The sequence below is a fragment of the Parasteatoda tepidariorum genome, chromosome 1, assembly GCF_043381705.1.
Source record: "Parasteatoda tepidariorum isolate YZ-2023 chromosome 1, CAS_Ptep_4.0, whole genome shotgun sequence".
Taxonomy (NCBI): Eukaryota; Metazoa; Arthropoda; class Arachnida; order Araneae; family Theridiidae; genus Parasteatoda; species Parasteatoda tepidariorum.
This window is the reverse complement of record NC_092204.1, coordinates 59,230,480-59,248,294: the sequence shown is the minus strand read 5'-3', so window position 1 is coordinate 59,248,294 and position 17,815 is coordinate 59,230,480. Positions and strand designations below refer to the sequence as shown.

At 26.9% G+C, this 17,815-nt stretch overlaps 1 protein-coding gene across 2 annotated transcripts in view; it reads left to right on the top strand.

Moving 5' to 3' along the window:
* LOC107454174 (complexin) overlaps positions 1 to 17,815 on the top strand; it is a 311,862-nt gene that overhangs the window by 114,247 nt on the left and 179,800 nt on the right. The window contains exon 1 of one of the 2 annotated variants that reach the window (XM_016071264.4): positions 4,241 to 4,482. The exons of the other annotated variant lie outside the window; for it this stretch is intronic. The gene's annotated coding sequence lies outside the window, so the exon portion shown is untranslated. Of the gene's footprint in view, positions 1 to 4,240; positions 4,483 to 17,815 lie in introns of those variants that run through there. 2 annotated transcript variants of the gene reach the window in all.

The following is a 17,815-nucleotide window of genomic DNA, read 5'->3' as shown; positions in this document are numbered from 1 at the left end:
TAGTCACAATTTAGGAAATATGATCCAGATAGTTTGGTCATGATCACAACCGGAAATTTAGACTCTCTATGATTAATTTTACTTTTTGTATATTTCATCATATCTCACGAATTTTGTAAGAGAATTAAATAAATTTTGCACACATTTACGCTCTTCATTTATTTAAAGATAATTCCAAACAAAATATAACTTCTTAGAAAATATTTATTACTTTATTTAGCAATTTGCCGAAAAACTTTTGAATCGTAAGGTATAAATTGAATTGTAAGGTATGTATTTTGCCATTCCAAATTGCAGTCTTTAAAATGAGGTAAAAAACAATTGTATTTTTTTGTTTGAACAATTTTAACAATTGTATAAACAGTTGTATAAAATAATAAATAATTACAGCAAATTATATTTTGCATGAACTTTTTTCTCCAATAAATGTGTTTTATAACTGTGTACAAACTGTGCGTGTATAAAATTAAGATTATGGGGCCAAAACTTTAGATCTCTCTCCTGACCAAACTATTGGGACCATATTTTCCAGATTATGGCTATCCCCTTTATTTTGGGGTGGGGAAATCAGACAAAAAAGGTCAGTAGAGAGTAAGAGAGTATTCAGAGAAAGTACGTTTTTGTGTCTGATTTCGCTAATTAAAACACCGTCTGCACCAATTAATTAGCATATTTGAGGTTACTTCATTGACCTGCTAATACTGAGTAGTAGAGAATAAAGATCCGATCATTAAATTAAAAGTTATTCAGAATGGTCTGTTTTTTATTTTACGAATTTTACACGTTCAGAGATACCAAATTTCTTTTACTAACCTTTTTCAATACTTTATTCTGTGTAAAATAATGAAAATAAATAAATAAGTAGGTTTAAATGTTTTTGCAATTACTAAAGTACTTTGATGTTTACATTAAGTCTAATAATTCAATTTAATTTAACTTTCGAGATGTTTTATGCTATTTAGTTTTAGTAATAAATTAGATTTAATGAACGCCAACGACCAACACTAGACATTACTTTGCATAGGTCACAAGTTGCCGTATTTAACTGAATTTGTTTTAAAATAAAAGTTTTAATCATTTTTCAATTTAATAGCACCAGTTGCTATTTTGTAGTTTCTGGTTATACAATAAAGAAATACTATCGTGTATTATAATATAAAAACTGCTCTTTTATAACTCTTAAACCATTAAAATGTAGATTTCTTTTATCTGAGATATTTTCCTTAAAACAACTTTATTCAAAAAAACGTAAGAATCGATGAGAAAATTGTATGATCACCGAGAAAAGCAGTTGTTGCTTTGAGACTAACATGAAGGGTGAGAAATTCTATGCATAAAGTTTAGAATTTTTAGTCAATGGTTATATTTTTACTTAAAATGTAGAGATAAAAATTATTTGATTTTTTTACATTTAATTTTAGCATAATTTCTCAAATCGTAACTTTGTTCCTTAAAAATTACTTTTTTAATCAAATAATATTAAATTTAATTAACGTTAACAAGAACACACAGTAATAAATAAAATAAATCAATGTAAATAAAATCAATATGAAGATTTTAGTAGTACATACTACGTTTGCATTACTTACAACGTTTAAATATAACTGACTATAATAATTTTGTTATGCATAATTAAAAGCTATATAAACGCATTTTTTATTATATTTATATTTTTATATTCATATTTTTTATATTTATATTTTTTGTACTTATATTTTTAGATTTAATTTTGCTATATTTGTATTTATTATATTTATGTTTATTATATTCATTTTTATTATATTTTTAATAATTTCCTCCAGTTCTCGCTATTGTGTTTTTCCTCTGAATTGCTGAAATCTTTTCTTCCTTCTCTGAATCACTGAAATTAAATATATTAGTGCGTTTAATTCTCACTTTGCATATGCCAACTAGTGATGAAGGAGCTTATACTGGCAAAAAAAGTCGTCTTTAAATTTGACTATTAGACCGATTTCACTCAAATTTAATGTTTTGTCATATAAAATTACAAAAATACTTTAGGCATTTACAATTCAATTTGCTTTCGATTATTCTTAAATAAAATAATAAAAAATAATAAATATTTACCAAACGTTATTTTTGCATGGAATTATCATTGGACAAACCAATTTTATTAAAGTATGCAAAAAAATTTCAATTCACTTAAAAAGTTCTCGAGATATAGTGCAATACGCAAAAAGCAAAATTATCATTAATGGGTGTAAGCTTTGCATCTCGCTCCTACCTAAAATATTAGGATCATAGTTCCCTGATTGCAAATACTCAAGTTAAGAATACGAATCCGTCGAAAAAAAGATCTAAACCTGTTTGTTCCATTAAGCTGCTGTATTGGATTTTAAAGATCATAAGAATTAGAAGAAAAACTGGTTTTAAGAGCTCATAAACTTGAAAGCTTCGATATTTTTAAAGTGAAACTTTCAAATTTAAGTAACACACACCGATAGAGTGCAAGGCCATGCTTTAACTATGGATACTTACTGAATACGTATGTAGTTTCCTCTCGATATTTCGTGTAATGCTATATTAATGGTCTCTGGTAAACTAGTAGCCATATCCATAATTGTAGATGGCTCGCATACCATTCTACACTGGTTATTTAGTCGTAAATAACAAAAGCATAGTTTCAGTGATATTATAATGCCGACATATAGTATCATATTATTATGTTCAACTAACTGCATTTTATAATGACCCTTATTCCACTAGCGAGATACAAATTAGAAATTATAGCGCTGAATATATTTGACATGTTTTAGTTATTCTCAAAGTATGATGGTGTTTTAAAAAAAATCATTATTGCGCTTTGGTTCATTGATATACTGGATTACTTGATCACTGGATTACTATATCATGAAATTATTCTTAATTTCTTACTGATTTCAAGAATGAAATTTATCAAGTATGCATATAAAAATGTATTCAATTTTCAAGTTTTAGTTTTTAAGAAATTTACTTAAAAAACGTATCATATTCTTAGACTGTTGTGAAATCTCTCAATGATTTCTTTCTTTTATTTTTTCACTAGAAAAAGCCTATATTTCAATCCAAATTTTTTTGTTTTTCATTGTTTCAATAGACTTCTTTTTTATCGAATTTATTGTATTTAAAATACAATGTTTTTGAGTTAAATTTCCTAAAAGAGAGAGATGAAATTTTAAATTTGAATAGAAGTTGGTCATATCAGTTGGTCATATTGATCTACGGCACATTTTTTTACTTTTTTAAAGCGTGTCCAACTAACATCTCTTTTTTACGAAAATTATGTTTTGATTTGCGTTCTGAAATGTTTATAATTGTTTTTAAATGTTGTACATATCCCTAGCAGCCTATAAACTTTTCGTTTCTCTCTCAATGTAGTATTATTAATGAAGAATCTTAATAATGCAACTTGTCAATAAGCTGGTTAAATTTTAAATTTTTGTGGTTATCTTTAAATCTTGAAGTTAGAAACTGAATGATATTATTTGCTTTATTTAGTCTTTCCTTTAATTAACATTTCGATTGCATATAATTGGTTTGTTTTCAAGATCATCTGATTGTTGATATTTCTTCATAATAATAATGAAGGCACAATTTTTTTTTCACAATGCAAACTCTCGTGGTTGCTTGGAATACAGCTGATACTCTACTTGGCTTCAAAGAAACGAGACAGTTAGTTTATTTTTTAATTTGACTAAATGTAAACATAAACAAAAATGCACTTTGAAATTAATCGAGATTTAAAACTCTTCTATTATTAGCATACCAGTTCAAACTAGAAGGGGATACCAGTTTGATACATAGCAAATAATTTGATCGTATTCGAAATATGTCATTATGGCAATATGGCATATTAAAAAAAACCTTACTAAAACAGCTTAGTACTTAATCCAAGACTATGTATGATGCCAAACTTTAAAAATGAGTTATTATAATTTTATTAACAGTTTTCTGCCTTTAATCGTTTTATTTAAGTTCCTCATGTTAAGATTAAAATTTTTCATTCCAATTATGATTACGTATACAAATATTTCAGGAGAAAAAATGAATTTTTCATTAATATTTTGATGTTGTGCAAAGTTAAAGAAAATTATTCCGTATAATATTTCGAGCAAAATTTAAATAGGAGGAAAAGATTATACTACACCTTTAAATTTTCCATAAAAACACTTTTAAATTATATTCTTCGTTAACAATGCGCCTTGAAAACTTTTGATCCCACTCAATGTTTGGCAGGAAAGCCGACCATTGGCGACGTTCCTCCCGAGTTGCTAAGCAACCCTGGAAGGCAAGCTGCGCGCTCTCCGGCGGCTTTTCGTCAAAAGGGGTTCGGCGAGACGAGCCGGAACAGAAGAGAAACCGAGTGTTCATCCGCCAGCAAGTCCTGAGCAGGTGTGCAGACCTTTCGTCTGTGTGTCTGTCTACCCCCACCTCCTCCACAACACCCTCCAGATGATGTAGATACTGAATCCTTCAGAAAACGTAAGTTGCAACATACTCATTGCTTTAGATAATTTCATGGTACGTAGTGACCTACTTTCGAGGCCTCTGCAGTAACTCCAAGAGTGAATGAGAGAAAGGGGAAAACTAACTTCGGGAAAAACTGTCCGGTCCGCGGACGGAACTTTTGCGCAAAGTTTCCGCGACGAAAAGTTTCGAAGAAAGTTATCTTAGATGATTGGAAAGCTTTTACAATTCAGATGTTTTGTTTTTGAGTTTTAATTAATTAAGATGAATATTTATATTGAAAAAATTGCAAGCTTTGAAATGAATTGAACATAAGTAAAATTGATAATTAAAAATAAAGGTTCTTCGCGTTATGTGAAATTACAATGCCCTATGATATTATTATTTTGGAAGAGTATATCATGCATAATTACAACCATAAATTACTATATATATTTTCATAAGTGCATTGGAGTTGGTTTATGTTTTTTTGTAAAGTCTCTTTAGAATCAAAATGTATAAAATATGTTTAGATCAATTGTATATTTATTGCTATAAATATAGAAATAATTTTCAATCAAACGTAGATAGAAGTTAAGTTTATATTTTTTTCCGAATATTTTTTGCTTGATCTTATCTCTTACTTTTACTTTAATATCTTTTTACTTGATTTTTATATCCTGTTGTATTTACATTTATAATTAAATAAAGCAAAAACAAACCTGAATAAAGCACAAATGAAAGCACATAAATGGTGCATGAACGTAATTTACATAGTGTTCACTGAGAAATAATCTGCAAAATTGTATTTAAATGCCTAAAAATAATTTAAGTTTTAAAACAATCTAAAAGTAATTTTTCCTTACTATGCAAAACTTTTATAAACATTATAAAAGCGATACAATGATCTCATTTCAATGTCACATTGATTTTTTAATGTTCTTAATAATTATATTATTTATTTAAGTTTGGATCTCCTTAAACAGTAGGCATTGTTATAGATAAGTATTTATTTGCAAAAGTGTCCATACATTATTTTTAATAACTTACACACAGCATATTTAGTAATCCAAATTATACTTAATATACAAGTTTAGGAAATAATTGTAAGACTTACTAATTAGTGCTGAAATTTTATTAATATTATTGTAAAATAAAAATATCTATAAGACAGCGAAATAGTATTCCCTCAATGGTCTAACTCTTCAATGGTTCAGTATTTAATAAATTTATTTCATTAATATATTCAAATACTTACCCTTTATAATATCATTAAAAGGGTAAAAAATATATAAATCTTTAATAGCATAATCAGAGTTTATTAACATTTGAATTCTATGCAAAGTTCTTATGGCAAATTTTTCATGTTGAGGAACTAACAAGAGAAAAATAAATTTTAGTAGAACTTACAAACAAATACTTTAATAGATCTTCACTAGATGGTGCATTCTTATTTAGAAAATTATCTTTTCAATTTTCCACAGGCAGTAGTTCATTGTATAAAAGATCGTGATAAGATTTGTAGCTTCCATAAGACTCATATTCAGTAATGCAAACATCATATTTAGTAATGCAAAATATACTTAATATACAAGTTTACAAGATAATTGTAAGACTTACTAATCAGCTTTCAAGTATTATTAATATTATTATAAAATAAAAATATCTATAAAGCAGCGAAATAGTATTCTCTCAATGGTCTAACTCTTCAAGGGTTTAGTATTTAATAAATTTATTTCATTAATATATTCAAATACTTACCCTTTATATTATCATTGAAAGTGTAAAAAATATATAAATCTTTAATAGCATAATCAGAGTTTATTAACATTTGAATTCTATGCAAATTTATTATGGCAAATTTTTCATGTTGAGGAACTAACAAGAGAAAAATAAATTTTACTAGAACTTACAAACAAATACTTTAATAGATCTTCAATAGATGGTGCATTCTTATTTAGAAAATTATCTTTTCAATTTTCCACACGCAGTAATTCATTGTATAAAAGATTGTGATAATATTTGTTGCTTGCATTAAACTTAGTATACCTTATAGAAGTTTTAGAATGTGTTGAAACATACTAACGTTCAGATTTTATACAACAGTAATATGGTGCAAAGTTAATCATGTTTTCTTAAACTAGATTACACCATACTATGGTTAATTTAACATATTATTAAAGTTTTGGCAAATTTGTTACATTTTATAGCTTAAGGGACCTGTATATTTCGTCCAATGTTAAGCCAATTTTTCTTGCAATGTAAAAAAAAATATTACAAGATAATGTAAGTGGCACTTTTGTGAAGTCCTTTTGGTTTATTGGAGTGCTCTTGGGAATAATTGATCTAGGGCTTTTGAAAAAAACTTTATTTGATCTAGGGCTACTTGAAAAAAACTTTATTTGGTACTTAAACATGGAGAAGCAAAAACATATATAGCTACGTAGCTATTACACTTATAGCACGTAAGGAAGACCGAATATTTTTGAGAAAAAGATAATTTTCAGGCCGTAAGTCAGCTTCATGTAAAACACAGTATCGTAAAATAGAAGTATTTTGACTGAGTTTTGTATTGAGGAAACTCTATATTTTTGAATCACATTTTTTTGAGGATATTCTTCAGCTGTTTTCTGCAATCGAAAAACAAAACGTTTTCTTGTTTTTACATACGCAATATTTTTCTGCTATTTGAGAAAAATATTCCCATCTACTTCTATGTTGAATAAATTAGACTAGTAGTAAAATGGGTTAAATAATAAGAATAACTAACATTTAATACAAAAATATTTCAAACTTTAGAGTTTAAAAATAATAAGAGAAGCAAAAAATGAAATATTTTAATTTAATGAACTCAATTTTAGGATAAATGTTTTATTTTAATCAAAATAAAAGTATCGATACTTGAACAGCGGTAAGTAGTTTAAATAATTCAAGACTGCTTAATTTTTTCAGCACGTTTGCATGAAAAAAGAAGCCATCAGCCTCTAAAGAAGAATATTTCGTTAACAAGAAATTTTTATTCAAGTAAAACATTAGTTTCATTCTAAATAAATAGTAATACGATTTAAAATCAAATGCTTTGAAATAAATATGCAAAAAATATAGTTTGCTTAGTTTTTAAGCAATATCATATTTAAATAAAATGTTTTCATTTAAAATATTTAAAGGAAACATTTTAAAACATGAAACATTTTAAAGGAAAATATTTTTTTAGCGTTTTTTAAACATTACAACATCTATTATGAATAACATTGTGAATTATTTATGACATTTTCCTTAATGTAATTATATCTTCGTTTATTTCAACATAGAATTTCAAGAACTAACGTAATTTACCGTATATTTAAATAGCTTACTTTAAAATTTATTTTTACTCGCAAAAACTAATTTTCTACATTATGGCAATTTTTATACATTTTTCATTATTTATTTGACGATTGTATTAAATTATGCGTTGAAATGTTAAATTTTATATTAATATCTTTTTTGAGTAAAATAATTTATTGATGATTTTAAATCTCTAAAAAAATAAAGATTGTATACTTATAGTTTTATACTTTTAAAAATCAAATAATTATTAGTAAATGACTGGATGTTTTATTTAATTAATTTATGTATTTTTATTTCCACAGTGTTCTGTAAAAATTATAATTCGAAACATTTAATTGGAAATTGCATAATTAGAGGCTAAAGAGAAATATTAAACAGTGTTTTATGCAGTTTCTTTTTTTCTTTAATTCCGCTTACAATCTTCATTACTTTATTCTTCTTCTTTTAATATTGTTTAAATTAAATTGCTAGTTAAAGCTAAGTTCAGTAAGTTTTCCGTCCTTTGTAAAATGATATTTGAGCTCAATTTTCAATTGTGTAATGTTCCGCAAATATATGTCTTAGGTTAATCAAAATATGTTTTTTTTTTGCAAATCACCATTATATTTTTGCAACGAACTTGGCTAATTGGAAATTTTCCATTATTTTCTAACCAGTTTGATAGAGCAGCTGTGGCTGAAAGGATAAAGTGCTCGCCATCTGATGAGAGGACCCTGGTTCTAATCTTCGCGGTAACTGGTTGATATGAATTCAGCTCCAAGCTCTCACCGATCACAGTGCTGACGTAAAATATCCTCAGTAGTGGACGGATCGTGGCTTAGAAACCCCTTTTTGTCATTATAACCGTGGGAGGTTTCTATAGTTTTCCTTCCTTGTAACACAAATGCGGATTATTTCCATCAGAATGTCCTCCAAGGCTAGCTTGAACTTTTGCTTGATGCATATGTTCCTTTGTCTTCTGGGTTGGATTCAAAATTTCAATGTTACGTAGTTTACTATTGATAGTCATTAAGTCAGATTTGGGTAGTCTGTTCAACATCGTTTATAATGGACAGACTGAATTTATCTGAAATACCTGTAGGCCGAGTAATAAACTATTACTCAGCTAGTTTGATTTATTTTAAACCATTTGTAATGAGCAAAAGGAAGAAATCCTTATTAGAAAGAATTAAAACTAAAATGTAACGTATTCAATCGAAAAAGCTAGTTCTGGCTCTTTATTCAAAACACTGGCAGAGGACAAAGCTTCATGAAATACGTTTCACAGAATTCAGGCTGATAAAGTAATTGTGGCTGCACTTTCTAATGATCCTGAATTCATGTAGACTAGTTGTAATAAGCATAAAAACATAACTAGAACACTGGAATCTTTTCCTTTTAGCCGGGATCGTTACAAAACAGTGTCGATGTCTGCAAAGGGGGGAATTTTCAATTAATATAGGACTTTATTCCAATTAATTATGACACTAACTAACTCGGTATCCGTTAGAGTAAAGATAGTAAACATGAGGTGCTTCTCTTCCGAGAAACCAGTTTTTCCTTGCTAAGAGTGTCAGGGCGGGGAAGCATGCTTTACTCAAATCTTCGGGCCAGTGAGGAAAACTATTTTTTAACAGTGCCAAAGTCGCCTAGGTTAAATTGATGTCAAATTGATGATGTTAAATTGATGATTTAACGAGAGCAGTACATTAATATTTATTAATTAAATGAAAGTTCAAGAAAGTTTTTCTTTATTTTAAAGCATAAGAAAATTCCAGAATAACATTTATAACGGGAAAGTATTAGTTTTTCATTTTCAAAATTTTGCTCCATTATAAAAAAATTTTTTAAATATTATTTTGTGTGTAATTATGCTAAAAAGAGTAGGTTTCAATGTATGCCTTAAAAGGAAAAATTATAGGTTTAAATTTCCTTCGCTTTAAGCTAAAATGAAATTTTTTTGTAATATTTATGATATTTTGGGACTTAATTCTGAAATATGTAACAACCTAAAGATGTTTCTATTGATAAATACTTTTAGGTTGTATAAAATATGTAACAATTAAAAACAGAAAACTCCTTCTCATGTTAAATCGCAACGAAAACCTTCCAACTTTTTCATTTGACTCTTAAAAGGAATAAAAATCAGCATATGGATCAGTTTTTGATTGTTTATAAAGTTTTATTAAAAATTATTTTAATTCTTTTTTATCCTATGAGTTTTGGGAAATTTGAACCATAAAAAATTATTTTGAATGCCCATTTTTTCAAAGTTATGCCTAGCAAAGTTTTCACTAGTTACACAGAATTAAAGCACAAAAATTTAAAAATTTAAACGTTAGGAATAGCAAAATAAAGGAGAAAAATTTAAAATTACTCTATATTGCCAACTTGAATACAAACTAATGAAAATTTTGCGGCATCATTGTTACAATATTTTTATGAAACTTATTTATTGATAAAAAAGTAATTACCAATTAGCATTATAATTAGTAATAGCAAATTTCTCTAAAGGAACAATTTAAATACGTAAAAGATCTCAATTTAGAATTTTCTTTTTGTCTTATTCCTTAGATTATATTTTACTTTTGTAGTAAATGAAGGATTGCTCCTAAATATAAATAAGTAAATAAATAAATAGTTATCTTAAAATTTCAATCCCAGAACAAATAAATAAAATTTTATGTGCTTATTAAGTTTAAACGGTATTTTGTGTAAGATATATATTACGGTAAACATATTTGATAAACTATATCCTAAGGAATATAATTCAAACCACGGATTACAAATGAAATAGCTGTTCGTTTCATTACAAGTGAAAATATTTTTAAGGAATGATATAAACTTTTAGAAATATTTTTAAAATGTTCTAGAATTACAATTCTTATTAAATTAAAGATTATCGTATTAAAATGAGATATTTAATGAAGTATTTAAGAAATTTTTAGTTTGTACAATGGTATGATATTATTTTTTTCACAAATGTCAGTTTCAAAAGATGAAATAGTTTCAAAACAGATTTGTAAATACTTTTAAGATTTTGACTTTAAAGTTTTGATAGAACATTATAATTCATACGTTTAAATTTTTGGATAAAATGAATACAATAAAGTTTTCTATTACAGCTTTATTTAAAATTTAAGATTGGTGCTTAAGTTTTTTCACCATTTAATATTCAACATAATCATTGCGTTCCATATATATATATATATATAGTTGCAAGAAAAATATATATTTTATGTTTGATATATCTNTTCAGGAATGGAATATGTAAAATATTATAAAAACTCGTCGGAGAGCTTTTAAATCTGAACATATCTCGAAATGCGCGTTTTCGAAAGTGGACGTAGTTCAAAACGCTCATTGACAAAAATGCATACAGCGCGTTTTCAAAAATGGATGCGGATCGAAATTCGTGCTTATAAAAAAGGATACATACCGAATGCGTGTTCACGAAATTGGACATAGTATGCAATATATTACATTTTTAAGCCACTCTGTTTAATATTAATCCACTTAATCATTAGGACTTCATCACAGTCCCTTAAAATCTCATTATTATATCAAAAGTTATTACAGTGTCCCGTTTCTTTTAATTTTTCGTACTGTATAATAAATATTAATTTCTTATAGGAAGTTATATTACGATTATAAGTTGTAGTAGTCTAACATTCAAAGGATTTAGTATTTAACTTGTAGTTGACAATTTCTACTTATTAAAATTTGAAATTTTAAAACACCTTCCCCACAATAATTCCTCTGTTACGTTACGGATTTTGATACATAGTAAAAATTCTGGGTTCATTGCTTAACATTGTAAATACTCATTTTTACCCGTGTCCAGTTTTGTAAACGTGCATTTTGAGTCGTGTCCATTTTTATAAATAAGCATTTTGAGCTTTATCAATTTTTGTAAACACACATTTTGAGTTTTGTCCATCTTCGAAAACGCTCATTTCGAGCTATGACCAGATTTAATAGCTCACCGACAACATTTATTTTTAAAAAGAGCACCACCATATGTACAAAGCTGGACGAAAATACCTTGATATTCAATAATACTCAAATCAGGAGACAATTAAGATAACAATTAAGAGCTTAGTTCTAGTTATTATTAGCAGAAGGTAAGAGATGCATTTAATAAAGCGTGCATTTAATTAATGTGACTCTAAATACAACATTTTTTAATTGTTCAGGAAGAGAAATTGTATGAATTAGTTGTTCGAATTAAATGTGGAATTTCAATGCATATAAATCAACTAGTAATGCATATAAATTGAATGAAGTGTTTTTAAATCAAAAGATTCAGGAATGGAATATGTAAAATATTATAAAAACTCGTCGGAGAGCTTTTAAATCTGAACATATCTCGAAATGCGCGTTTTCGAAAGTGGACGTAGTTCAAAACGCTCATTGACAAAAATGCATACAGCGCGTTTTCAAAAATGGATGCGGATCGAAATTCGTGCTTATAAAAAAGGATACATACCGAATGCGTGTTCACGAAATTGGACATAGTATGCAATATATTACATTTTTAAGCCACTCTGTTTAATATTAATCCACTTAATCATTAGGACTTCATCACAGTCCCTTAAAATCTCATTATTATATCAAAAGTTATTACAGTGTCCCGTTTCTTTTAATTTTTCGTACTGTATAATAAATATTAATTTCTTATAGGAAGTTATATTACGATTATAAGTTGTAGTAGTCTAACATTCAAAGGATTTAGTATTTAACTTGTAGTTGACAATTTCTACTTATTAAAATTTGAAATTTTAAAACACCTTCCCCACAATAATTCCTCTGTTACGTTACGGATTTTGATACATAGTAAAAATTCTGGGTTCATTGCTTAACATTGTAAATACTCATTTTTACCCGTGTCCAGTTTTGTAAACGTGCATTTTGAGTCGTGTCCATTTTTATAAATAAGCATTTTGAGCTTTATCAATTTTTGTAAACACACATTTTGAGTTTTGTCCATCTTCGAAAACGCTCATTTCGAGCTATGACCAGATTTAATAGCTCACCGACAACATTTATTTTTAAAAAGAGCACCACCATATGTACAAAGCTGGACGAAAATACCTTGATATTCAATAATACTCAAATCAGGACGCAATTCGAAAAAAAAATGTGAAAGAAATTTCACTGGGAAAGTTAGCTTTCGCAACAAACAAAAAGTGGGCTACTAGTTTCAAAAATATTTCACTAATTTGCGATTTGTAGTTTTTCTCAATTTTTTATTAATCCTAAAATAAAAAAAAAATATTTTCAATAAACGCTCTACCCTGCACAAAAGAAAAAAACCTTTTTATATTAAATAATATGATTTTAGGGAATTTACTTCCTAAAATTCCATCGGCTTATGGCATTTAAATTTTCTATGCTAAATTACATATCTTAAAAGGATGTTAAAGGTGTATAAATTGCTTGAAATTCCCAAGAATAGACTCGAGACAATGAAGAATGCTTCTCGTTCCGATAACTAAATACAAAATTATTAGCTTTTTTTGCATACTCTGCATGGTTAGAAATCTCGAAGTGTATTGAATCATATTGTAAACCTGATTTCAAGATACTATAGATTAATTGTATCTTAAATATGGTTCAGATTACCACCTTATTAAAGTTGATTTTAACCATATTATTTATAATTTTTTAAAGTACTGATACTTTTTTAACCATAACATTGTTTAAATTCTGATATATGGTTTGCGTTGAACCACTTTTTTAAGATAGTTAATAAAAGTTAAACAAAAATTTAAAGTTCATCAAATAGGAAGTATTTCCGAAAGATATGCTATTGAAATATGAAAAACATTCTTAGCTAATTCTAAGAATTGTGTAAAGGAAAATTTTGACTTGTAGTTCATTTTTGACAACCAATTCATTTCAGTTTTATCACGCGAAATATCGTGACTACACGAGAACTTGCAAATGAGTTCTGTATTTTTTATGCATTTAGATAAAACTGTATTTCGTTATCGAGGAACTAGAAGTATTTTGGTACTGTATGGTACTAGAGATTAAAGAAATGGGTTGTGTTGATTTTCGTGAGGAAAATTCAAATCATTAAATCTATTATGAAAGAATAAATTGCTGTTTGCATTATTGAGAAAAAAAGCTCATTTAAAGTACCATACAATATTGATGAAGTTTCAGCTTGAATAATATGGCATAAAGAGTTAATGGGAAATCAATATAATAAATTAAAAATGTGTATTATTCATTCATTTAAATAATTTTTTTAACTGAGTCATAAACGCTTAAAAGTGGCATTTTTGAGCAGCTTAAGAAAAAATTATATTTTTAATATTCATCAATAGGTACTCAGTTCTCTTAATAGGTACTGAAGTTATATTGCCTTTAATAAAAACGTATCCGGAAAGAACGTTTTATGGCAAAGACGTAAGTTACGCATTACCTTTTATTTTATTTTTGTTTTGGGTATAAAACGTCTTATTCTTATTTTAAAAAAAAGCAAATTGTTGATATCAATCATTTCTTTTTATTTTTAAACTTCATTTCTACTGTTGTTATCAGGATATCTACGAATTGATAACAATGCTCCAAATTATTTTATTAGTATTATTAATTTATAACATATTATCATAAGCAATTGTCGTATTGATCTGAATCTCAAAACAGTTTATCAAATTGATTTGATTGATTTTCAATTAGGGCTTTCTTTGAAATTATATGATTTACTATACAGCAATAATTTTAACTTGATGAATTGAAAATAATGATTTCATTGCCATGCTTCAAATGAGGAAAGCTTTTAAGCACTTTAACTTTTAAGCATTTAGCTAGAACTTTTGTATAATATGCAAGATTTGCAGTTTAATGATATTACTCAATATATAAGAATTTATTTAAAGAAATTAAATTGTTATGTTTGGTTTACCTGCTTTTATCGTAACTTTATGTTTTCCAGCCAATTACACTGGATCTTTCATAGATTTTTTCATGTTTATTTATTATTGTAAAAAAGATCATTAATTTCATACTGCCGTTTTTAATTCTTATTGCAAGGATAATTTTTGTCAATTTGAGATGGTTTGAATATATAAGGATTTTATCATTTGTTTTTTATCATACATCATTCATTGCAAACTCTTTAGAAAGTTTTATTAAACGAAGCGTCCTCCAAACATCATGTTATGATGTGCTTAACTCAAAGGTTTTATTGGTGATTATGTCCTAGTTTAATACTTAGTATTGTGAAATTGTAAGTCCTCTTTGTATATTAGTGTTGTTTTAACAGAAAAGAAATTATTATGATGTTCTATCTATCAAACTAAATATGCGGCTTTATTTTATCTATTAAAAACTTATACCTATGTTGTAAACATTCGATAATGTACATTTCAGATGTTACTTAATACTGTTTCCAATTAAGCTGCGAAATAATTAGTGTACACATTTGTATTGCTATGTAGTGGGTAAATAAAAATCCACCCATTAATATTATGATTATTTTATACCAGTGGTGATATTATAATTATTACGAGAGTTTTGTATCAACTACAAAAAGGGATATTTATAGTATATATTCATATTTTCCATATTCATTATTTTCCATATCCATATTATTTATATTCTCATATTTAATTTAAAAGGTTAACAAAAATCGAAACAATATCGTTGCCAATACATAATTCATAGCAAGGGGTGAATAATTTTGTATCAAAGTTAAAAATGGAGAAGTATCTTTCTAATAGTTACATTTTATTGAAGACGTGATGTATGATTGCATAATGTTTACTTTTTTATTTTCATAGGAATAATACATTTTTTAAAAATTTTCTCTTAACTGAATTTAATACGTCCTACTTGTATTGCGATATCTTCAAAAAAAGAAAAAGAAAATACAAAGCAGTAATTTAATTGTTAATGTTTTAGTTCAATTTAACTCGATGTTGAAATCGTTAATACTTAGATAATTTTATTGGAAATTCCCCTAATAAGATATGAGAATGATATAAGATGAGATATATAAAAATAAACAAATTTCCAATTCTTTTAATATATGCTACTAGTGAATAACAGTTAAGAAAATTCACATTATGATATAATTTTACACTTTTTTACATAATATCAATTAATTTTTGCCACTCCTTAAGAGATGGTAATTAGAAATGTATCATGTATTAAAAATCTTTTAAATATAATTTATTAAATTAAATATGCAGGGATTTGCACTGTATATAATTATATGATTGGTATATAATCATTAACTTTAATTTAGACTTCTTTTGTAATTATTAAAATTTTAAAATTTCATTAAATTCATAATGGCTCTAGATACTTAAACTATAACTGGATACCGTAATATCTTGCACTATTAATCAATCCTGATTTAGGTTGAGTTTAAATAGTCCTAATCTTGCTTACTGTATATTATTCAAATGTAACTTAATACTTAGGAGTAAGATTTAATTTAAATAGGAAAATTTGCAATAATAATCAAGCTGTGTTTAAATCGACTTTTAAATCTCCCTTTAATCTCATTTACTTTATATTTAGACGTAATTGCATGCTTAAATTAATGGTTTAAATTTGCAGCGATAATCAAGATATTCTTTAGTCGATCTTAAACACTCGTTCCCATTTCTTTTACTTTACAATTAAAATATAACTTTATGCTTAAACGTAATGTTTTACTCACAATCTATCCTCATGCAAAACCTTAAGGTTTAGCTGCGATATGAAATTATTTACCTATACTCAAATCTATGTTATTCTAGTATTACGATTTGTTTTGACTTTATCTCAGTATTAAGGGCACGTAAATATACTTTATTATCCTCGATATTGCTATCTTAGGAGACAAATAGAACCCATGGCATTTATTCCCATAAACAAACAGAAGACAAAGAATTGCTACCAATTGCTATACCCTAAAGGGTATTTAATCCGTAAAGATTAATCCTAAGCAGTTGCAATATATCACAGAATCCTTAGACGACTTATATAATCGTTATTCGTAATCCGTCGCTTCTCTCATTTCCAGTGTTTGGTTTACGTTAGCGTTTAAACCTTTTAACCACAGACGTAGGAAGTAAGAGTTTTCTCATATGGTCTTAAAAGGCTTGAGTTGATCCTCTGAAAATTGGATTAAAGCACGTTTGGCTAAATCCCATTTGTCTTTCTTTTACAAAATAAAAAATAAATGACAATATTTGCTGCGCTTTGTTTTAAAAGTTATATTTGAACTGTCTCAACTCATAAATCGATTTATGGGATTCCAGAAATAGCAAAGAAATAGTTTGTTACTTTGTAACAATAGTAACTAACAAAGAAGACTTTCTCGTGTTAACGGTTTGATTTAATGCTTTAAATCATTTTCTTTTCATTTAAAAATTCGATTTCATGTTTTGTATTTTTTTTTAAATTATAATTTGCTTTACTATTTATTACATATGTAATTTCATCCAAATTTATGCATTACTGATTTTATATAATGTCATCCAAATTTATGCATTACAGATTTTCAAATTTATTTAGAGTATATTTTGAGGAAATTTTAGAAGCAACACAGAATTTGGAATTCCTTTTGCAAGTTTTATTATTAATGGGTTCAGTTTTAAAAAATTAAATTTATTTGGTATTTTTTCCAATTGCGTTTGAATAAGCAAAAAAAAGGTTATATCACACCCCGGCAACAGCACTCTAAATGCAGCATTGGAGAAAAATTAACTTAAAGAATACTTTTAACATTATTCTGAATTAGACACAAAACTGACACAACTGCCTTCAGCTGGATAAATTGCGAGTTAGAGATGTGACATTTTTTGAGCTTGAGGGGACACTTAATACATATTTTTTATTGACATAATCTCAAAATTGCTGTTTTTTTTTACTTGTGTCACTTTTCTTGACAAGGTGAGGTATGTTTTAGCATTTAAATCAGTATTTAATAATTTTTACCTCTTAACATTTAACATTTTCTATAAGTATTAAGAATTGCTTCACAGAAACTATAACTAGATTTATTGAAAGAAACAGTGGAATGCTTTTTTCTTAATATTGAAGATTGACATTAAAA